The 24005-nt window shown below is 43.7% G+C and overlaps 1 protein-coding gene across 8 annotated transcripts in view; it reads right to left on the minus strand.

Annotated features, from left to right (window-relative positions):
* LOC122543146 (methylcytosine dioxygenase tet3) overlaps positions 1-24005 on the minus strand; it is a 371083-nt gene that overhangs the window by 156383 nt on the left and 190695 nt on the right. The gene's annotated exons all lie outside the window — the stretch shown is intronic.

The following is a 24005-nucleotide window of genomic DNA, read 5'->3' on the forward strand; positions in this document are numbered from 1 at the left end:
CAGCAACCAGAACAGTATGCAGTAAACAAAAATGGCCTCACCAATGTTTTGTCAGTGAGAGATCTTTTTACAAATCAACCAGCCACCCTGTGCCTCTTGCAAACCAGCAGAAGCATTTGAAAAAACAAGCCTGATAAGTAACTTTATGATCTGCAAGAATCAACGCAACATTTTATGAACCAAATTCCTGAATTGTTTTCCCAGTTTTTTTTTCTATGTCCATGTGTTTTGTAACGCTGCTGTGCATCTGTGTGTAAGGTGGAAGATGTAAGGGAATTAGAGTGATAATCAGGGGTGTTATAGGCTGATGGTGTTTGGCTGCCTCTGACTGGAATCTAATTAATTGTAATGAATAATAATTTTTCACACTGATCTGTGCTTTCCATCAACTGGCACCATATATAGGTATATTGAGAAATCTTTTCCTAATTTTTAAAAAAATCTTTTATGTTTATAGTCACTCTGGGAATAGCAGGACTTGATTTGAACATAATACTTCAATGATTTGTGGCATTCTGGCTAGTTTACTCTGATCATCAATTTTTCTATAGATGGTTACTGATTTCTGAATGAATCCCAAACCTCAGATTTGGTACTGTTCGACTGCATTCTTAAGTCTGTCCTCTTAATCAAATATGATACTTAACTTCCTGTGTTGCCCAGTGTCCAGTGTACAGCTGTAATCTTTAGGTTGTTAACCTAATGAGCCTTAGCCGTTTCTATCATTAAATCTTGGCTTTGCTTCAATTCAAAATGCCGTTTACATTTTGGAGTACATCACTTTCAAACAAAATGGAAATCAGAGGTATTACGATCACTGTTTTCCAGAGGATCTTTTACTATTGTGACAATACTGCTCCTTTCAGAAGGTTACATTGTACTTGCTTTTTGCCCCCAGAGAGTTGTAAAAGGAAGAGGTTCTGATTTGTCTGGGATTAGGGTCTTTGCTAATGGCTAACAGATACTGCCTAAGGCAACAATCAGGGAAAAGGCTTTTAGATTTTTTTTTACAAACACTTGTACAATGAAAGGGGAGTGGCAAATTCTCCCAGTTCAGGGTTTTGTTTTCTGGTTTGGTTTGCTTTTAGTAAGCAGTCTGTTCAAAGCTGCTTGTTAAAGCAAGCTGCTCGAAAACAAAAGTTCCCTGATGTTTCTGGCTGACCATCTCTTTTTAACATCTCTTCTGCAAGAACCTGGTGTTTGAACTTACCTTTTTTTCCCAAAGGGGTGTGTTCATGGTGATGTTGCAGGAAATTGGAACAGCTCCTTTGTTAAGTTGCAGGGATATCGTGTTGGTTGGTAGGTGTTATTCTAAATTCTGTTTCCTTTTGCTTGTATTTCATTCAGTGGTGTGTAAAAAAATTCGGTTTTACTTGGAACCAAGTGGTTTGACCAGCTGCATCACTCCTGGAATAGCCACCTTACATCTCCCGAAAACAACTATAAAATGTTAGGGTCTGGGCTACCTTCCTGGAATGTTTTGAGGGGGTCTGGCCTGATCCATAACATCAGGACATGACTAATTATTCCTGTTTCATTAAACAGGGGTAGTATCTAAGTTTTATCATGAGCACGTTCCACAATGTCGTTGTCTCAGCATATGTCGTGCCAACATTCTACAAACTTAACTTCTGGAGTACTCTTTCCAACCTGTCACTTTGCAAGCTCCAATTTTTTTTGTTTTACGTTCTGTCCAATGTTACCACAATGATTCATGATTTGGCTTTTTTTAAAAACAATCAGATAATTGTTATATAAATAACTCCCATCAGCGGATTCTGTCTCAATTCCTAATTTCCAAACACGGGGATTCTATTTCACGACCTTTTGAAGCCAGACACGGCTTCACTGATCCCCTTCCATTCTCCTTTACTATATGAGATATTTCTACTCCTTTGCCCATCTATCAGAAATATTGTGTAGCCTGAAAAATGTATTTCCCAATGTGAATAGTGTCTTTCTAATGGCCATTAGATCACTATTTTGCAGCAGGTCATTTTGTTTTCGTGCAGTCATTCAAATAAAGGATCTAAAATTTTTTTCTAAAACTTATTCATTGGTGTATTAACTTGGCTAAACTCTAATCCCTTCATATTCTGCTCGGTTTGTCTTCACTTACATTGCTATTGTGTTCTGACTGTTTGAATTTTCTCTTTGGATTCTAAATCTCGCCTCATTTTAATCCTCTCCAAAGGATATGAGGCAGATCAGACAACAGCAAAAATAGAAACCTCTTATCTGGCATTACTCATGAAACCATATATACAGGTATTTTCATGCTCCAATTTGCCAAGGAGGTAGGAGCATATAATAGATTTTCTATCATCTGACATTTCAGGCAGAAACTTCTCAATCACTGAACACTATGGACATTGTTGAGAAAGGCGGATAAATTGCCTGAGATAAGGAGCACTTCCATGTCGACAGCAAAAGTCTCATTTTCTAACCAGGAGTTCAATAGGGAGTCAAGATTCTCCCTAGTAAGCAACAAGACGTCGCTTTGCATTCATTACTATGCATTAGCATTTCATTATTAGTTAATCTCACCTCAGTTTCCTATTCAACACCTGGCAGATGGAAAGTCATTGGCGACAACTCCCAACATGAAAGTCAAACAGTATCCTGGTGACTCCAGCTCACGACATGCTCCTCCAGTCCTCCATCATGGGAGGGCAGTCAACACCGTGTCAGAGCAGGTTCCACAGACGTTGACAACCCAAGAGCCACATCTATGGACACTGGCATCAGACAGGTACCAGACTAACTGTGTCCTCATGGCACATCTCTAATCTGCACTTCAATGGTAGACTTTGGAATGCAACAGCACCTATCATTGGAAAATTTCTGCCAGCATACATGGCATGCAGGGATGGGCACCTGACTCGTGAATTCGACCAGGGTGCATCTCAGGACTCCTCACTTGGTCTTATAATGCTCATTTAGTTTGTTCCTACTCAGATCCTCACAACATATCAACTTTGCCTTTCCTTTTTGATTTGGATGTGATTTTGTTGCCACATGTATTTTATATTAAGCATACAATAAAATAAATGAGAAGCTTTCATTTGTTACGATGAAACAATCATTTTGAATAATTTAAGAATGAGGAAGGCAAAGAAAACTATAGCTTGAAGAGAGTCTGTCAGTCCTGAGGCAGCTCATCACCGTCAACGATGTCTGTGCCACCTTTCCTCTGTCACCGCTTCACCACTGCCTATTATTGACCCAAGAAACATCAAAGTCGTTGATCCTCAGATGCCATCTTTGAGGGTGTTGCTCTTCTGCCACGGTCTCCTGCACCAGATCAACAGATGTTAGAATCATGTCTCTTGCCGCTGGGCCCACCACGATGCCATTCTGCCACTCCTTCATTGCATCCAGAGCTGGCGGCAATCAACAACGAAGTTACTGATCCTCAGATGCCATCTTTTGCTGCTGGGCCTACCTCACCGACATCACCTCTGCCGATGCAGCAGCTGCAATTCCCATTCCTGTACTTGCTCCAGAAAAGTAAGTAAGAGCTCACTCTCCTCTGTTCTAGGTCCACCTGAGGTCCACAGTAGGCCCACCTGAGGTTTTCGCATGGGCCAGGCTCAAGGTCCATGCCTTGGCCTGGCTTATGATTGCTCAAGGTCAGCATCCTGGGTCTACACACTGGGCTCTCGCCACTGCCAATTCCATCCAAGCTGAGGACAAGGTAAGTGAGTATAAAAAAGAGAGAAGAAAAGAAAACCACTTGGAGCAGACGAACTCTGGCACACAAGCCCTACTCCGCTGTCATCTTGACTGCAAGCACTTTTGCACTTTGCTCCCTCAGGCAAAGTGTAAAAGCTCAGAATACTTGTGTCTTGATTAGCCCTTTAGCATGGACACAGGTACAAACAAACAACTTCTTGAAATTGCCAGCAGTCATCAAAGGGCAGGCACATTGTTGTCGAGCACTGGGTTACATTATCACACTTGTACCATGTGCCAACAGCTGACATGGTAACTACACTTAATGTGCTTCAACCAAATTACCATGCCTCAAAGTTTAAGGAGAGTAGTCATTTAGTTGCTCGGGGTGGTCTGAGTCAGAATTTCTCTCCTCATAGGGGGTGAGAAGCTGAATGTTGGGCACTGCATGATCCAATTTGGCTGTTAATGCAAAGGGAGAGATTGACCGAGATGAATATGCTAGCACAGCTATCATGCTGCCACAAGTGGAGGAAAGGTGGTGAGGGGAAACACAAATTGCACCTTTTTAAAAAAAAAATGGGTCATGGAGACATTCAGTCAGTCACTGCTTCATCCCCATGAAGATTAACAGCTAACTGTTCTTGCTGTATCTTCATGTCAATGGCAGCCAATCTCTCAGCACACTCCATCAGAATGTCTATAACGGTGTCTCATTGTTCAAGGCTCCTTGTTGCATCTTAGTTCTGATGAGTGCAAAACAAAAAGCTTTAATGTCTTTTTTTTAAGCAATGTTTTAAAAATAATTAAAATCAATCATTTGACTTGTCATTTGGAAGTGAATGCAATGGAATCCTCTGGATGACAAAATTCCCTGCAGTTAATAGCATAAATGTAGTCTTTTGGGCATCTACATTCAATCCTATGACACAGATAAAGTGCACAAGGTGTCACTCTATAATTTAATGCATGGATTACTGTCAGTCATACAAGTGACTACTGTCTGAGAAGTTGGCACTCAGCTATTTTCTGGAGACATTCAGCCTAAGTGTCAATTTTGTCGACTTTCATGGAGGGGGTCTTTTCACAAGGCCTACCATATTTTCTCACCATATCTTACCAAACTTATCTCATTATCAATGCACCACACTGCTATTGAGATCAGTGCTTTCTGCCACTCACTGAAGGTAGAAGTATTCACTACAGTCAGGATATCCCAGGATTCCTGACACGACACCACCTTTAAACTTGGGCATGCATGCACCCGCGCACTGCATGTCAATTGACTCAGATATGTTGGAAAGAGGGATATTGGCTCTTGGTTCTGCTAGTAGGTAGTCCTAGTGGATGGCATAATGCAGAGGAGAGCCATCCTCATGCCTTAGGCCTGGCAGAGATTATAATGGCACCAGACAATGCCAGCTTGGCTGGAGGGTATCACATGTGTCAGTGCTGCTTTCTGTGTTCAGGGGAACATGTCACAATGCCACAAGGTCAATTACTTCCTGCAGTCTGTGAAGCCAAGTGCTACAATCTTCTTTTTTATTCCTTCACAGTCACTTTCGTTGATTGCACACACCTCCAAAGACTCATGATCTACCACTCTCAAAATCACATGCAACATTAGTATACCAAAATAAAATGAAGAACGGGGGATGCTGGAAATCTGAAAAAAATGACAAAAGTTAGAAGAGAAACTCAGCAGTTCTGGCAGCTGCTGTGGAAAGAAAGCAGAGGTAACATTTCAGTCCACTGATCCATCTTCAGAACATTCTGCACTCTCTTAACTGCATTCATATCTTAGCTTTAATGTGGCTCCCAGAACTGTCCACAATACTCCAACTGAGGTTGAACAAGTGCCTTGTACAAGTTCAATCTCACCATTTTGCTCTGAGAACATAGAACAGTACAGCACAGAACAGGCCCATCAGCCCACGATGTTGTGCCAATCACTGATCCTCATGTATGCACCCTCAAATTTCTGTGACCATATGCATGTCCAGTAGTGTCTTAAATGTCCCCAATGACATTGCTTCCACAACTGCTGCTGGCAACGCATTCCATGCTCTCACTACCCTCTGTGTAGAGAACCCGCCTCTGACATCCCCTCTATACTTTCCTCCAACCAGCTTAAAACTATGACCCCTCGTGTTAGTAATTTCTGCTCTGGAAAATAGTCTCTGGCTATCGACTCTATCTATGCCTCTCATTATCTTGTATACCTCAATTAGGTCCCCTCTCCTGCTCCTCCTCCTCTTCTCCAATGAAAAAAGTCCGAGCTCAGTCAACCTCTCTTCATAAGATAAGCCCTCCAGTCCAGGCAGCATCCTGGAAAACCTCCTCTGAACCCTCTCTGAAGCATCCACATCTTTCATATAATAGGGTGATCAGAACTGGACGCAGTATTCCAAGTGCGGTCTAACCAAAGTTTATAGAGCTGCAACAAGATCTCACGACTCTTAAACTCAATCCCCCTGTTAATGAAAGCCAAAACACCATATGTTTTCTTAACAACTCTGTCCCAATTTTAAGGGACCTATGTACCTGCACACCAAGATCCCTCTGTTTCTCCACACTGCCAAGAATCCTATCCTTAATCCTGAATTCAGCTTTCAAATTCGACCTTCCAAAATGCATCACCCCATTTATCCAGGTTGAACTCCATATGCCACCTCTCAGCCCATCTTTGCATCCTGTCAATGTCCAGCTGCAGCCGATAACAGCCCTCTATACTGTCAACGACACCTCCAACCTTTGTGTTGTCTGCAAACTTGCTGACCCATCTGTAATTGCTGGGGATTTCCCTATTTCCTTTCTTGAAGGGAGGAATTACATTTGCCTCTCTCCAGTCCGCAGGTATGACTCCAGTGGACAGCGAGGATGCAAAGATCTTTGCAAGTGGAGCCGCAATTGCATTTCTCGTTTCCCAAAACAGCCGAGGACAAATCTGGTCCGGGCCTGGCGACTTGTCAATATTAATGTTTGACAAAATTTTCAGCACATCAGCTTCCTCTTTCTCTATCCATTCCAGCATGCACACCTGCTCTTCAAAGGTTTCATTCACTACAAAGTTTGTTTCTTTCGTAAAGACAGAAGCAAAAAACTCATTTAGGGCTTCCCCTACCTCCTCAGACTCCACACACAAATTCCCTATGCTATCCCTGGTCGGCCCTACTCTTTCTTTGACCATTCTCTTATTCCTCACATAAGCGTAAAATGCCTTTGTGTTCTCCCTAATCCGTTCTGCCAAGCCTTTCTCGTGCCCCCTCCTGGCTCTCATCAGACCATTTTTGACCTCCTTCCTCGCCTGCCTGTAATCCTCTAGAGCTGAGCTTGACCCTAGCTTCCTCCACCTTATGTAAGCTACCTTTTTCCTTTTGACGAGAAGCTCCACCGCTCTTGTCATCCAAAGTTCCTTTATCTTACCACTTCTTGCCTGTCTCAGAGGGACATATTTATTCATCACTCGCAACAACTGTTCCTTAAACAGTCTCCACATGTCTATAGTGTCTTTACCATGGAACAATTGCTCCCAGTCCATGCTTCTTAACTCATGTCTAATCGCATAATTGTTTCCTGTTCCCCAATTAAATATCCTCCCATTTTGCCTAATCCTCTCCTTCTCCATTGCTATGTACCCAATGCCCCTATTAATAGAGCTGAGAATATAATCTGCTTTATTAATTGCTTTCTCAACCTGCCTTGCCATCTGATCAGTACATCAGGTGTCTCTGCTCCTGCACCCCATTTAGAATTTGACCCCTTATCTTATATTGTCTTTCCATGTTCATCCTAGCAAAACGTATTACCCCATATTTCTATACATTGAAATGATCTACCACCTATCTGCATCATTGTCTCTGTCCTTCTAGAGTTTCACAGTCCTCATCACAGTGTCATTAATATATATTTGCAACAGCAAGGGTTCTGACACTGACCTTGAGATGTTAAAGGGTTAATTTATTCTGCTGACACCTAAGAAATCAGGTGCCGGTGGGGGTGGTGTCGTCTTGCAGGTAGAATGTGACAATCTAATCATACTCTGTAAATGCTGTAGTTTTAAGGAATAACCTAATCACATTGTTTTTGGGTGGCATGTGACTATGGGGAAGTGGCAGTGGTGGTGTCATGCATGCATGACTGACAGTGATGTAAAATCCGGTATAAAAGTATGACGGTTCATTTATTCAGACAGCCTAGCTTGACATGCTCTGCAAGCATCATGAAGAGTGTGACATGATCCTCCAAAACTTATACTTGCTTAAATAAATTGTGGCTGTCTACAGAAAGTGGCATATTGCAGTTGCATCAAGTGTGGAAGAATCTCAAGAAGGGAACCTGACAACCTTTGGGGAACTCCACTACAAATTGTCCTCCAATCTGAAAAACATCCATTGACCACTACTCTGTTTGATAGAATCATACCTCTGACAGTGTGGAAACAGGCCATTTGGCACAAGTCCACATCCACCCTCCAAAGAGTAACCCAACCAGACCCATTCGCCTGCCCTATTACTCTACATTTACTTCTGACTAATGCAAATAAACCTACACATCCCTGAATAATTTGGGCAATTTAGCACAGCTAAATTCCTCTAACCTGTACATCTTTTGTGTGAGGAAATCCGAGCACCTGGAGAAAATCCACGCAGACACGGGGAGAATGTGCCATCTCCACACAGTCGCCAGAGGCTGGAATTCAAACCCAGGTCCCTGGCCTGTGAGGCAGCAGTGCTAACCACAGAGCCACCGTGCCGCACAAACAATTTTGTTTCCACATTGCTACTGTCCTTATTAGCATGTGACGACTAATTCTATCCTGAATAACTGTTTCTAGACTTTTTAAGTATTGTCTTATAGTGATTGTAGAAACATTGTTACAAGGAAATCAAAACTGAGAACTTAAAATTCAGTGATATGCGATGTTTCAAATGGCAGGAAGGAATGGAGCAGTGAGGAAGCTTTGTTAGTACACAATGGAAGAAGTATGAAAGCAAGAAATGCTCAACAATGAATAATTTAGAATTCATATAGGTGAAAGTAAGAAATAACATGATGATGATTCTGGTGGCTGGTATGGAGGGATTTTTTGCATGAGGAAAGGTTGAGTAGGTTGGGAGAGGAGACCTGATGTAAGATTCTTAGGGGGCTTAAAAAGGGAAATGCAGAGAGGTTGCTTTCCCTGTGGGAGAGACTAGGACCAGAGGGCATCACGTCAGAGTAAGGAGTCACCTATTTAAGAGAGAGAGATGAGGGAATCTTTTCCCTCTGAGGGTGGTGAAGTTGTGGAATTCTTTATCACAGAGATTCATCGATGTGCGGTTAACATTAAGGGAATCAAGGGTTACGACAATAAGGCAGAAAAGGGGAGTTAAGGATGATCAGTTCAGCAGTGATCTCACTGAATATCAGACCAGATTTCATGCATTGATTGGCCTACTTCTACTCCGACATCTTGTGATTTTATGGTGGGAGCTGTCTCAGCTCTCTAACAGTAGCTATCTAGTTGATCAGAGAATAAGTCATGAGAGAATGAGAGCATTGAAAACAGCAGTAAGCATGTGTGATTTAATTGTGGTGTAAATTGGGAAATTAAACTAGCAGAGCTAACGATGAGGATGAATTCAAAGTGTGTCTGTGACAAACTGTCAGAACAATATGTTGTAGATCCAATCAGAAATCAGGCTATTTTCAATCTGGTAGTGTGTAATAAGGCAGGTTTAACAAATGATGCCAGAGAAAAAGATCTCCCAGAAAACAGTCACCACAAAATGGTAGAATTTAGCATTCAGTTTGAGATGGTCCACCTTTATGCTAAAATTACATAAAGGGAATAAATAAATAATTACAAAGGAAGGAGGACAGACCGAGCTCGTATGGACTGGAAGAGAAGTTTCGGACAAAGACAGATGAGGAACACTGGCAGAGATTTAAGAAAATAGTTTATGGCTTGCAATAAGGATACGCATATATTTTCATATTAGATTTGATTAGATTCCCTACAGTATGGAAACAGGCCCTTTGGCCCAACAAGTCCATACCGACCCTCCAAAAAATAACTTACTCAAACTTTTCCCTACCCTATATTTATCCCTGACTAATGCACCTAACACTATGGGCAATTTAGCATGGCCAATTCACCTGACCTGCACATCTTTGGATTGTGGGAGGAAACCGGAACGGTTTGTTACAGTTCTTGCACGGTATTTTTTTCAATTGAAATTGAAATTTTCAAAAAAATACTTGAAAGAACTGTAACAAACACTGCATGGGGCAAACAGGCAGAAAACTAGCCACCAGGACACATGAACATCAACTCGCCACAAAACGACATGACCCACTCTCACTAGAATCCTTACATACAGATAAGGAAGGACACCACTTCAACTGGGACAACACATCCATCCTAGGACAAGCCAAACTGAAAAACGCACGAGAATTCCTAGAAGCATGGCATCCCAACCGTAGCTCTATACACAAACACATCGAATGAGACCCAATTACCACCACACTGACCAACCCCCCCCCCCACTCCGAGAACAGGAAATGACATCACCACAGTAAATGACATCACCAGCCCAAGGAAACTCAAACATACAAACAGAAAGCAGGAAACACTAGCAGTGCTTCACCCGGAGGCTCACTGAAGATGTTACCTAGTACGGTGACGAAACATCTGAAAATGAAACTTTCAGCTCAGCGAGCAAACCTACATCCAGAACCTCAACATGAGCTACAAATCTTCTCAAAACTTGCTATAGACTGCTCCACTATGTTGAGAATTGTGAGTTGTGAGTTGCGCTGAATATTGTTCATTGATGATTGCACATGGCCAATTCTGACCTTATGAGGGAGGAAGTTCTTGGATGAAGCAGCTGAAGATGTTTGGTTTCAGACGATATCCTGAGGAACTACAACAGAGCAGTCCCACTGTTGAAATGATTGATCTCCAACAATCACAAACATCTTCCTTTTTGCACAGTGTCACTGCAAACAGCTGAATTTTCTCCATAGTTTTCACTGACTCCAGTTTTTCTACAGTTCCTTAATGCTACACTTGGTCCAATATTGCCCTTGAAATCAAGGCTCTTTTACCTTACCTCTGGGGTTTAGCCCTTTGGACCATGTTTGGACAAAGGCTCGAAAAAGGTCAGGAGCCAAGTGGCTCTGACAGAACCCAAATTGAATGCACGTGTTCAAGTCATTGTTAAGCAGTGTGTTAATGATGATCGAGATGAGAATGATGGGGCAGTAATTGAACCAGCTCAACTTATGCTGCTTTTTAGTGCACAGGACACAGTTGGGGCAATTTTCCACATTTTCAGGTAAATGTCAGTGCTGCAAACAAAATCATGATGCGCTTGGTTAGAATAGGTGTGGGGGGGGGGGGGAATCTTCTTACTTGTGAAACGATCAAGAGGAACAGGATACAGATTTCAAGTGATTGAAAAAATAAGCAAAAGCAACACAAGGGAAAAGTTCCTTATGCAACAAGTGGTCAAAGTCTGGAATCCACTGCCTGAAAAAGTGTGATGCAGGCAGGTTAATTGAAGCTCTGAAAACGGAATTCGACTGTGATCTAAAAGAACAGTATGTTCAGGTTTCTGAGAAGACAGGAGAATGCCACCAAATTACTACTAATTGACCATACTGATGGAAGGGTTAATAACCAATGTATAGCAATTTGAAGTGATGTCAAAAGGACCAACGCGAAATCTTTTCAACACGGTGACTCACTACCCGAGTGTGGTGAACGCAGTTTCAGATGTGGCTTCCTGGTGAAAATATTTGCAGGGCTACAGGGAAAAGGACAAACGGGTCAAGCTGAGTTGCTCTTGTAGAACTGCAGTCATAGCAGGCTGATGGTCTGCTTCTGAGCTGTCAGTATGTTATCCGATTCTACATCAAATAACAGTTGTAAACTGTTCCTCTCCTTGTGCAGATCATTGAGATCTGAACCTCCTGGTGCTTACATGTGAAAGAAGAATGCTATCTCAGCACCATTTCTATTTGCCTTCAGTGGATAGTGTGAAACACATGACTATTCTTCATGTGTGAACTGGAACATAAAAGCCAAAGCCCAAACTATTTTAATTCAGCATCCAACATTTTACACTTGCCACTTGAGATCAGAGTGAATGTTATAACTGTATTTTATCCTTCACAGCTATGAGGGACATTCATTATTTTAACTTAATAAAAACATGATCGGAACTGGACACAAGTGGATAAACTGAACTCAACTGATGATTGCTCTTCAGAAAGCAGGTAAGGGCTTAATTGGCTAAATGGCCTTCTTTTGTGCTAATGACCTCCTTTTGTGCCAGCAGCCTCAATCTTTTCTTTTTAGGTGTGGGTGAACAAGCAGGTGGCAACTAACATGCCCTCTTTCCCCATGGCAATTGCATCAACTGGAACTGTCACAAGCCTTGTTACTGACATGATGGAGTGGCAGAAGCTACCAACATTGGCCACTCCAGGGGCTCCTCACCTGCCAGGTCACCTTCCACTTTGAGCCCCGACAGCTGGTGTTGACCATCACGAAGATAATTCAGCCTTTAACTTTTCAACTATAACCTGTGAAACTCGTGTGATATTTGCCATGCAACCATCAACAAATCTTTTAATTTAGTTTCACAAGTTATTTTGGGTCGACATCTTGGTGCTTGCTAATTTGATAAGAGATTTAAATCTGGAAAATCTCTTTATTGCTTGGTGGCATTCTGTGGACAGTTTAAAGCTTTGATCATAGGTTCTGAAGCAGAACCTCTGTGACATCAGGGGTAAAGTGAAGGCTGCACAAGAGAATTTAACAATGATTCTTTATCAATTCTCGAAAGTTATAGTACTCAGAACACGAAGTTTCACCTTCCAATCCTGAGATACCAATTAACACTGGTATCGTATCAACTTGTTCTCTAACATGGACTTCAGAAACTCAAAATCGTCACATAGTGACAGAAGCACATTGTGATTGGCCCACCATGTTATCCATGAAATGACATTCGATCTTAACTGGTGCAATCAGCTTTTCAGTAACAGACTAATGGAAAAGCAAGAAGTGATGTAGCCAATGAAGCATAAAGGGTTAATGGGAATGGGATTAGCTCAGTTGGCTGGATCGTTGGACGTCAGAGCAGCATGGGTTCAATTTCCAGCACTGATCTGAGATTATCATGAAGGGTTCTCCTTCCCAACCTGTTCCCTCGCCTGAGGTTTGGCGGCCCTCAGGTTAAATCATCACCAGTCGCTTCTCTCTCTAACGAAAGAGAAGCCCCTATGGTCTGATACTACGGCAACAAAGTGTTAATGCTAAATATGTAATGGAGTCATCCGACCTGATATTAAGGATGGTTAGACTGCAGCATGAAACTTGGCTTGGTCATTCCTGACTTTGTTTTTTCAAAAACAAGGTATCAATTACTGAACACATTTCACCAAAGTCCGCCAATGTACTTGTACCACAAAGAATAAAACGTAAATTAAAAGTGAAAAAAAGCACTATATATGCGAAAAAAAAGGTTGGAAATACTTAATTGCAAACATCAGAGAAAGATTTAACATTTCACTATTCACTTTATTACAGCAATATATTTCCAAACACCAAAACACTAATGGCAAGTTCATGTTTTCACACCCAGGTGTCTTGCTCAAGCTTGCACAGGACATTCAATACCTTTACAGCAAATCTCTGCACATTCATGACATGCTTTTTCCTTTATTGGCATCTCTCCCTGAGACACAATAAACAAACTGCAAACTAAACTTCACTACTAGTTAAATATCAAAACAAACACAAGTTCCCTAAACTCAGGTTGCAACAGTTTTTCCTCTGGCACACATCCACTCCACCTGACTGACTGTCCAAGATTTGCGTATGTCTCTCTGTGTTCCTAAATCCTTAATCAGGAGGCAACAACACGTTTTTTTTAAAATGTTGTGAACTACTACTCCCCATAAACTCATCCCATCAGTTGCAAACATCAAGCCTCCTGTCTCTCCAGCACGAAGCTCCCACAAATTTGAAAGCTCCAATTCTTCAGTGAAGCTCCAATGAACAGTAATACTAGGAAATTAATCTGGTCTTCTTGGAGCTCCATTTTGAAACAAACAAAATGGAGCGGCATGGTGGCTCAGTGATTAGCATCACTGCCTCACAGCACCAGGGACCCAGGTTTGATTCCACCCTCGGGTGAATGTCTGTGTGGAGTTGGCACATTCTCCCCATGTCTGCCAGGTTTCCTCCAGGTGCTCCGGTTTCCTCCCACAATCCAAAGATGTGCAGGTTAGGTGAATTGGCCATACTAAATCGTCTAAAGTATTCAAGGATATGTAGGTTGACTGTATTAATCAGGGGTTAAATGTCAGGGAATGGGTTTGGGTGGGTTACACTTTGAAGGGTCAGTGTGGACATGTTGGGCAGAAGGACCTGTTCCCACACTTTAGGGATTCTAATTCAAATTCCAAAATCATCTAAGATGAATTCAACCAATATGTCTCATTCAACAGGTTTACTGTTTTGCATTCTGGGTTTTTAAACACACACTAAACAAAATGTACATTAAACTTAAAGTTATACTTTGTTCCAAGTAGAAAGTAGTCAATCTATATCATCACTGATGTAAGTGATCATATGTCAACGGACTCTGTAGAGGCATAGTCTGTGTCAAGCCAAGTGATAAGTTTTATCCTATGAGTTATTCAAAAGTTGTTTCATGAAAGCTAAAGTTATCAATTGTCAAGCTTCTAGCAATCTCCACTAACACAATCCATGAAGACAAATCTACCCTAAGTCTCACTATGCTGTTAAGAGAGGCAATATCATCAGTCTCATCAGTACTTTAATCAGGTTCATTGACACTTCACAAAATTGATTGACAGTCTGTTGATTCCAGTATAAATCTACCAGCTTGAACAAGACTTTATCAATTCCAGGCTGTTAATTTCAGCATATCGAAGGTATCTAATTTGAATAATGACAATAACGTGTATGTGTTGGCCAAAACACATACATATTCTGAAAGCAGTGTTGCTCAGCAACAAGTTTCAAACCAAGTACACAAAACATAAATAGCAATTGCATAGTTAGCTGTATAGCTCATTTTCATATATACAAAGAACAGATGCATAATAACACTGGAGAGGGGATTTCAGAAACAAAACAAAACGTTGAGTACCTCTGATATGGACAAGCTTTCACTTGGGAGTTCAATTACATTAATATCAAGCTTGTAAAATATTAAACCATTCCAACTAAGAGCAAAAGGCCTTTCCATGAGCAGTTAATTCATCAACAAAACAATTAGTTCCACAATAAATATGGAATAAATAAATAATGGTGAATCTTTATGGGAAACGTACTTTCCATTCATATCAACAGACAACAGAACTTGGTCTTAATCAGCATCTCCCTTCATATTTGACCTTTGCATAATTGTTAAAATCATTCTGAGACAATCACAATAGTGGTTGTGAATCCTGTTCCAAAAGCAGGTTACAGGAGACACTGAGATCAAATGCAAAGCTGCAAAACAACCCATAGTCAATAGTTTTCTGATCTGACAATTGGCTGTATATTTCCTCACCACTAAATTCCATGTTGATAATCTGATGCTGCAAAGCATTTCCTGTGCTGGGTGCAGTTCCAACAACTGAAGCAGTTCCAGACTATCCAGGATGACGCAATTCACAGTTGGCATTCCATCTGTAACCTTAAACACTCACTCACTCTGTCACGAACACAACATAGCTTTACTGTGTACAATTGACAACATGCACTGCGGAAACTTAGCAAAATCTCCATGTCAGCATTTTTCAAATCAGTGTATATTTCTTTCAGCATTCTTTCAAGGAATTCCTACGTAATCACACTGCAGGAGAGCCTTCGTTACACTGGATACACTATTTCAACAAGTCAGCACACCACCACCCTTCCACATGCAAATAGGAATTGGGAATAAATGTTGGGTTTGCTCGTAATGCCCACATCCCATGAAAGAATATGTAAAATAAACTCATTAAGCTTTTGACCAGTTTTCATAACTATTTTACGAAATGACAAAGTGAGAAAGCTTGTAGCCTTACGTGTGACACATCTGTTACAGGAGATGTGGTAAAATGCTTGACCACAGCAGGGAGGGGCCCAATTGTTCAGAAGAATTGGGGCCATCCATTCTTAGTGTCAATGGATCGGTGTAAAGCTGATAACATTTGTTCACTTGTGGAATGTGTGGCAGTACTTCCTTCTCATGCAGGGGGCTGGAAGATTGCACATATTTCACAGTTGGATGTCGGACAACTAAAATTCTGGTTATATCGAAGACTCTTAACAAGACTCAATGAATAGGATAAAAACTTGTAATTTAATAAGCGGAGTGGAATATGCATGTCATAGAACAATCCTGATACATTTTCATGGATACCACACGGAGCAAATTTGAATTTATGAAGCACAGCTCCCTCATCTTGAGTGTTCTGGAATGTGAATGCCTCATTACCCTACAGGCTAGGAAACACAAAGGCTGAAAATTTACATAGTAAGGAAGTTGGAAGATGTTCATTTGTGAATGAAAGAGTAAACATTCTTCTATTAATTACATTCACTGACCAAAGTGTTCAAGGGCCAGAGAGAGAGAGCGCGAGAGAGCGAGGATGGAAGCTAGTGGAAAGATTAACCCTTTGTGGTATGATTTGAGTGAACACTGGCTTGTCATGGATTGATGTTTTTAATGTTGTTCCCTGGAGCTCGAGATCCAGGAAGGTTAAGAATTTAATCTGCATTCTGGGAATCGAAGATGATTTTAAAAGAAACAGCCATTTGATAGGACAATGATACTGGACATGTTAGCTGAGCAAGGTTACCTCATGACCTTTCCACATAGTTTAGACTAGTCCCTCGTTATGATGTACTGTTAAAAAGGAAGGTTATCTAGCCAAAGGGGCCTGGCTTGATCCACCTATTTGCTTAGTCCTTCCCTCCCTTACCCCGAAGCCCATCTTCAATATACATACACCTTTTCCTAGCGACTAATATTTCTGAATACAGATCACTGGACACTGTTTTCTCTTATCAGATGTTTCCAGACCTACTGAGTTCCTCCAGCAATTTGTCTTTTCTTCCCACACCAGAATCGTGCTAAACATGGAAGTTAAAATTTTGAAAAAAGGCTGCATAAATCTGTCTTCCATACCCTCGATGGATATAGAAAGTTAAGGAGTGATCTGGTTAAAGTGTTTTAAATATTTGAAGGATTTCAAAAAGAGTTAATAAAGAGCAATCAAGATAAAGGGGGAATTATCTGAAAAGTCAAGTTTTAGGAGCAAATGGGAGAACTCAAAGCTACCAGAAGTCTGGAACTATCTTGCTCCAAAAGACTGCTCAGCAAAACAGTGGTAATGGATGAGAGATCAAAAAAAAAACTCAAATGAGGTTCAGTCAGACATGATCAAAACTAACAATGAAACAGATTGAAGCAGCTGGCGAAATGATCATCATTGGTAATTTTCTCAAGTAATTATTTATTAAATGCTTTGCAACTGGTTTCAGTTGACCACACTGTTTTACTTCAAGCCCAAGGGGCTCATGACACAATTATGGCATCCTTACTTCTGGACCAGGAGGCTTGGGTTCAAGTCCCACCTGTTTCCATGGTGCGTAATAACATCTCTGAATACCTTGATTAGAAAATATACTTTAAGACCTTAAAGGGCTCTTATGGCATTGTATGTTCCTATTCATATTCACATCCAGATGCTTTTTAAATGTTCCAATTGTACCAGCCTCCACCACTTCCTTTGATAGTCCATTCCATACAGGCACCACCCCCTGCGTGAAAACGTTGCCCCTTAGGCCTCGTATCTTTCCCCTCTCAGCCTAATCCTATGCCTCACGAGTTTTGGACACCCCCAATCCAGGGAAAAGACCTTGTCAATTTACCCTATCCATGCCCCGCATGATTTTATGAACCTCGATAAATTCACCCCTCAGTTTCTGACGCTCCAGGGAAAACAGCCCCAGCTATTCAACTTTTCTTTAAGCTCAAATCCTCCAACCCTGGCAACATCCTTGTCAATCTCGTCTGAACCCTTTCAAGCTTCACGACATCTTTCCGATAGGAAGGAGACCAGAATTGCACGCAACATTCCAACAGTGCCCTAACCAATGTCCTGTACAACCGCAATACTCTGACCAATAAAGGAAAGCATACCAAACACCTTTTCACTATCCGACCTACCTGCGACTCCACTTTCAAGGAGCTATGAACCTGCACTCTAAGGTCTCTTTCTCCAGCAACACTCCACAGGGCTTTACCATGAAGTGCATAAATTCTGCTAAGATTTGCTTTCCAAAAATGCAGCACATCGCATTTATCTAAATTAAACTCCATCTAGCACACCTCAGCCCAGTGGCCCATCTGATCAAGATCCCATTGTATTTTTTTTCTTTTTTTTTATTTCTTTTTTTTTCCCCCTTTCTTTTTTAACCCCTACACTACCACCTAAGTGCGGTAGTGCTTATTTTATCCCCAGCACCCATGGTGTGTGTGTGCAGGTGTGAGACACAGTGGAAGACACAAAGTGCACCAATCTTTATTCAAATTCCACCACCAGGAAGATAGGAAAACACCCGGGTGCCCAGTGACAAACACTGCCCTTCACATCAAAGGGCAGTGCTGTGTGATCAAAACAGTGAAGGGGAGGGTAGGGACTAAATCAAAATAGAATTGGAGGGAGAAATGATGCACTCCACTCCCAAGGTCCCATTGTAATCAGAGGTAACCTTCTTTGCTGTCCACTTTAACTCCAATTTTGGTATCAGCTGCAAACTTACTAGCTATATCTCTTATACTCACATCCAAATCATTTATGTAAATGACGAAACGTCGTGGACCCAGCACTGATCCTTATAGCATTCCACAGGTCACAGGCCTCCAGTCTGAAAAACAACCCTCCACGACCACCCCCTGTTTTCTACTTTCAAGCCAATTCTGCATCCAAAAGGCTAGTTCTCCCTGTATTCCACGAGTTCTAACCATGCAAACCAGTCTCCCATTGGGAACCTTTTTCAAACGCCTTACTGAAGTCCATACATATCATATCTACCGCTCCGCGCTCATCAATCTTCTTTGTTACTTCTTCAAAAAACTCAATCAAGTTTGTGATACATGATTTCCCACGCACAAAACCATGTTGACTATCCCTAATCAATCCTTGCCTTTCCAAATAGGTGTAAATCTTGTCCCTTAGGATTCCCTCCAACAACTTGCCCACCACTGACGTCAGGCTCACTGGTCTGTAGTTCTCTGCATTGTCCTTCCCACCTTTTTTTTTTAAGTAGTGTCACTACGTTAGCCAACCTCCAGTCTTCCACCACCTCACCTGCGACTATCGATGATACAAATATGTCAGTAAGGGGCCCAGCAATCACTTCCCAACTTTCCACAGAGGTCTAGGGTACACCTGATCAGGTCCTGGGAATTTATCCACTTTTATGCATTTCAAGACATCCAGCACTTCCTTCTCTGTAGTATGGACATTTTTCAAGATGTCACCATGTATTTTCCTACATTCTACATCTACCAAGTCTTGTTCCACAGTAAATACTGATGCAAAATACTCATTTAGTATCTCCCCCATTTCCTGCGGATCCACACAAAGGCCATCTTGCTGATCTTTGAAGGACCTTGTTCTCTCCCTAGTTACCCTTTTGTCTTTAATGTATTTGTAAAAACCCTTTGGATTCTCCTTAACCCTATGTGCCAAAGCTATCTCATATCCCCTTTTTGTCCTCCTGATTTCCTTCTTAAGTATACTCATACTGCCTTTATACCCTTCTAAGGATTCACTCGATCTATCCTGTCCATACCTGACATATGCTTCCTTCTTCTCTTGAACAAGCCCTCAATTTCTTTTAGACGTCCAGTATTCTCTATGCTTACCAACCTTTCTTTTCACCCTAACAGAAATATACTGTCTCTGGACTCTCATCATCTCATTTCTGAAAGCTTCCCATCTTCCAGTCCCTTTACTGCAAACATCTGCCCCCAAACAGCTTTTCAAAGTTCTTGCCTAATACCATCAAAATTGTCCTTCCTCCAATTTAGAACTTCAACTTTTAGATGTGATCTTTTTCCATCCCTATTTTAAAACTAATAGAATTATGGTCGCTGGCCCCAAAGTGCTCCCCCACTGACACCTCAGTCACCTGTCCTGCCTTATTTCCCAACAGTAGGTCAAGTTTTGCACCTTCTCTAGTCGGTACATCCAAATAAAGAATCAGAAAGTTTTCTTGAACACACTTAACAAATTCCTCTCCATCTAAACCCTTCACACTATGGCAGTCCCAGTCTTCCTGAAGAAGGGCTCATGCCTGAAACATCAATTCTCCTGCTCCTTGGATGCTGCCTGACCTGCTGTGCTTTTCCAGCAACACATTTTTCAGCTCTGATCTCCAGCACTTGCAGTCCTCACTTTCTCCCAGTTGACATGTGGCAAGTTAAAATCCCCTACCATAACCACCTGCTTTTCATCACTTATATAGATGATTTGGAGTTGAACATAGGAGATACTGTTAGCAAGTTTGCAGATAACACCAATTCTGGAGGTGTAGTGGACAGCGGAGAAGGTCATCTCAGAGTACCTTTTTCAGGTGGGCCAATGGGCTGAGGAGTGGCAGATGGAGTTTAATTTCAATAAATGTGAGATGCTGCATTTTGGAAAAGCACATCAGAGTAGGACTTACACACATAATGGTAAGTTCCTGGGGTGTGCTGCTGAACAAAGAGACCTTGGAGTGCAGGTTCATAGGTCCTCGAAAGTGGAGTCGCAGGTAGATAGGATAGTGAAGGCGGCATTTGGTATGCTTTCCTTTATTGGTCAAAGTATTGAGTACAGGAGTTGGGAGGTCATGTTGCGGCCTTACAGGACATGGGTGACACCACTTGGGAATATTGTGTGCAATTCTGGTTTCCCTCCTATTAGAAGGATTTTGGGAAACTTAAAAGGGTTCAGAAAAGATTTACAATGATGGAGGGTTGGAAGATTTGAGCTTTAGGGAGAGGCTGAACAGGCTGGGGCTGTTTCCCTGGAGTGTCAGAGGCTGAGGGGTGACCTTATAGAAGTATATAAAATCAGAAGGGGCCTGGACAGGGCAAATAGACAAGGTCTTTTTCTTGGAGTCCAGAACTAGAGGGCATAGGTTTAGGGTGAGAGGGGAAAGATATGAGAGATACCTAAGGGGCAACTTTTTCATGCAGAGGGTGGTGCATGAATGGAAGGAGCTGTCAGAGGAAGTGGTGGAGGCTGGTACAATTACATTTAAAAGGCATCTGGATGGGTATATGAATAGGAAGGATTGAGAGGGATATGGGCCAAGTGCTGGCAAATGAGACCAGGTTAGGTTAGGATATCTGGTTGGCATCAACGAGTTAGACCAAAGAGTCTTTTTCCGTGCTGTACATCTCTATGATGCTATGACTCTAATTGGACAACATTTGCTGTGCAAAATTTGGAATGTAGCACAAAGCCATGCTCAATTCAATCCTCACTACACAATTGAAAGAGTAGTTATTTGGTGGACCAATGTATTCCATTGGGCTGGAAAACAATAAAAATAATGCTTTATAATTTTTAACTGTCTCCAGCTCTCTTCCTGAAACTTGAGCAAAATGTTAATGGAAAGATTAGCGTAATATCAATTAGTTTAACAGCATTTGTCTTGACATCAGTTGATCCTCTTATAAAGTTAAGCAGAGGATTGGTAGAACACCTGAAAATTCTTCTCAACTGATTCTACGCTTTGTAAAATACACTCCACTTTTTAAAAATATTATTAGACTACATCTTTACATCTCATTACTGAGCATTTACGTTTACTTGAAGTGAAAAATACCAGGACTATTGGTTCATGTGTCAATTGTGGGACAAATCTTCATTAGTTTAAAGCTGAATGGTGATTTTGAAGGAAAAAATATTCCCTTCTGTGTTAACCTTTTGCTTGCATTTAACTGACTGTTCCTTCAAAGATATATCTTTACAAGTAATGTATTTTAAGAGTCTAAGTGAGAGTTAATAGTTGCATATTAAGTTATAAAAGTAACAATGACAGTAAATTTTGTGCCCATATCAATAATCACAATGTTAAAGCAGGTTTACACCTCCTTCATTAACAAGCGAATCCTCTGCGACTGGGCGAGAGAGAGAGGGGGCGGGCGAGAGAGGGGGCGAGCGAGCGAGAGAGAGAGAGGGGGCGAGCGAGCGAGGGAGCGAGGGGGCGAGAGAGAGAGAGAGCGGGCGAGAGAGAGAGGGCGAGAGAGAGAGAGAGCGGGCGAGAGAGAGAGGGCGAGAGAGAGAGAGAGCGGGCGAGAGAGAGAGGGCGAGAGAGAGAGAGAGCGGGCGAGAGAGAGAGAGCGAGAGAGAGAGAGAGCGGGCGAGAGAGAGAGAGCGAGAGAGAGAGAGAGCGGGCGAGAGAGAGAGAGAGAGAGAGAGCGCGGGCGAGAGAGAGAGAGAGAGAGAGAGAGAGAGAGCGGGCGAGAGAGGGAGAGAGCGGGCGAGAGAGAGAGGGCGAGAGAGGGAGAGAGCGGGCGAGAGAGAGAGGGCGAGAGAGAGAGAGAGCGGGCGAGAGAGAGAGGGCGAGAGAGAGAGAGAGCGGGCGAGAGAGAGAGGGCGAGAGAGAGAGAGAGCGGGCGAGAGAGAGAGGGCGAGAGAGAGAGAGAGCGGGCGAGAGAGAGAGGGCGAGAGAGAGAGAGAGCGGGCGAGAGAGAGAGGGCGAGAGAGAGAGAGAGCGGGCGAGAGAGAGAGGGCGAGAGAGAGAGAGAGCGGGCGAGAGAGAGAGGGCGAGAGAGAGAGAGAGCGGGCGAGAGAGAGAGGGCGAGAGAGAGAGGGCGAGAGAGAGAGAGAGCGGGCGAGAGAGAGAGGGCGAGAGAGAGAGAGAGCGGGCGAGAGAGAGAGGGCGAGAGAGAGAGAGCGCGAGAGAGAGAGAGAGCGGGCGAGAGAGAGAGAGCGGGCGAGAGAGAGAGCGGGCGAGAGAGAGAGAGAGAGCGGGCGAGAGAGCGAGAGAGAGAGCGGGCGAGAGAGCGAGAGAGAGCGGGCGAGAGAGCGAGAGCGGGCGAGAGAGCGAGAGCGAGCGGGCGAGAGAGCGAGAGCGGGCGAGAGAGCGAGAGCGGGCGAGAGAGCGAGAGAGAGCGGGCGAGAGAGCGAGAGCGGGCGAGAGAGCGAGAGAGAGCGGGCGAGAGAGCGAGAGCGGGCGAGAGAGCGAGAGCGGGCGAGAGAGCGAGAGCGGGCGAGAGAGCGAGAGCGGGCGAGAGAGCGAGAGCGGGCGAGAGAGCGAGAGCGGGCGAGAGAGCGAGAGCGGGCGAGAGAGCGAGAGCGGGCGAGAGAGCGAGAGCGGGCGAGAGAGCGAGAGCGGGCGAGAGAGCGAGAGCGGGCGAGAGAGCGAGAGCGGGCGAGAGAGCGAGAGCGGGCGAGCGGGCGAGAGAGCGGGCGAGAGCGGGCGAGAGAGAGAGAGGGCGAGAGAGAGAGAGAGCGGGCGAGAGAGAGAGAGAGCGGGCGAGAGAGAGAGAGAGCGGGCGAGAGAGCGAGAGAGAGAGCGAGAGAGAGCGGGCGAGAGAGCGAGAGAGAGCGGGCGAGAGAGCGAGAGAGAGCGGGCGAGAGAGCGAGAGAGAGCGGGCGAGAGAGCGAGAGAGAGCGGGCGAGAGAGCGAGAGAGAGCGGGCGAGAGAGCGAGAGAGAGCGGGCGAGAGAGCGAGAGAGAGCGGGCGAGAGAGCGAGAGAGAGCGGGCGAGAGAGCGAGAGAGAGCGGGCGAGAGAGCGAGAGAGAGCGGGCGAGAGAGCGAGAGAGAGCGGGCGAGAGAGCGAGAGAGAGCGGGCGAGAGAGCGAGAGAGAGCGGGCGAGAGAGCGAGAGAGAGCGGGCGAGAGAGCGAGAGAGAGCGGGCGAGAGAGCGAGAGAGAGCGGGCGAGAGAGAGCGAGAGAGAGCGGGCGAGAGAGCGAGAGAGAGCGGGCGAGAGAGCGAGAGAGAGCGGGCGAGAGAGCGAGAGAGAGCGGGCGAGAGAGCGAGAGAGAGCGGGCGAGAGAGCGAGAGAGAGCGGGCGAGAGAGCGAGAGAGAGCGGGCGAGAGAGCGAGAGAGAGCGGGCGAGAGAGCGAGAGAGAGCGGGCGAGAGAGCGAGAGAGAGCGGGCGAGAGAGCGAGAGAGAGCGGGCGAGAGAGCGAGAGAGAGCGGGCGAGAGAGCGAGAGAGAGCGGGCGAGAGAGCGAGAGAGAGCGGGCGAGAGAGCGAGAGAGAGCGGGCGAGAGAGCGAGAGAGAGCGGGCGAGAGAGCGAGAGAGAGCGGGCG

Source organism: Chiloscyllium plagiosum, unplaced genomic scaffold, assembly GCF_037043375.1.
Source record: "Chiloscyllium plagiosum isolate Xiang-an unplaced genomic scaffold, Cpla_swu_hap1 HiC_scaffold_48, whole genome shotgun sequence".
NCBI classification, from domain to species: Eukaryota; Metazoa; Chordata; class Chondrichthyes; order Orectolobiformes; family Hemiscylliidae; genus Chiloscyllium; species Chiloscyllium plagiosum.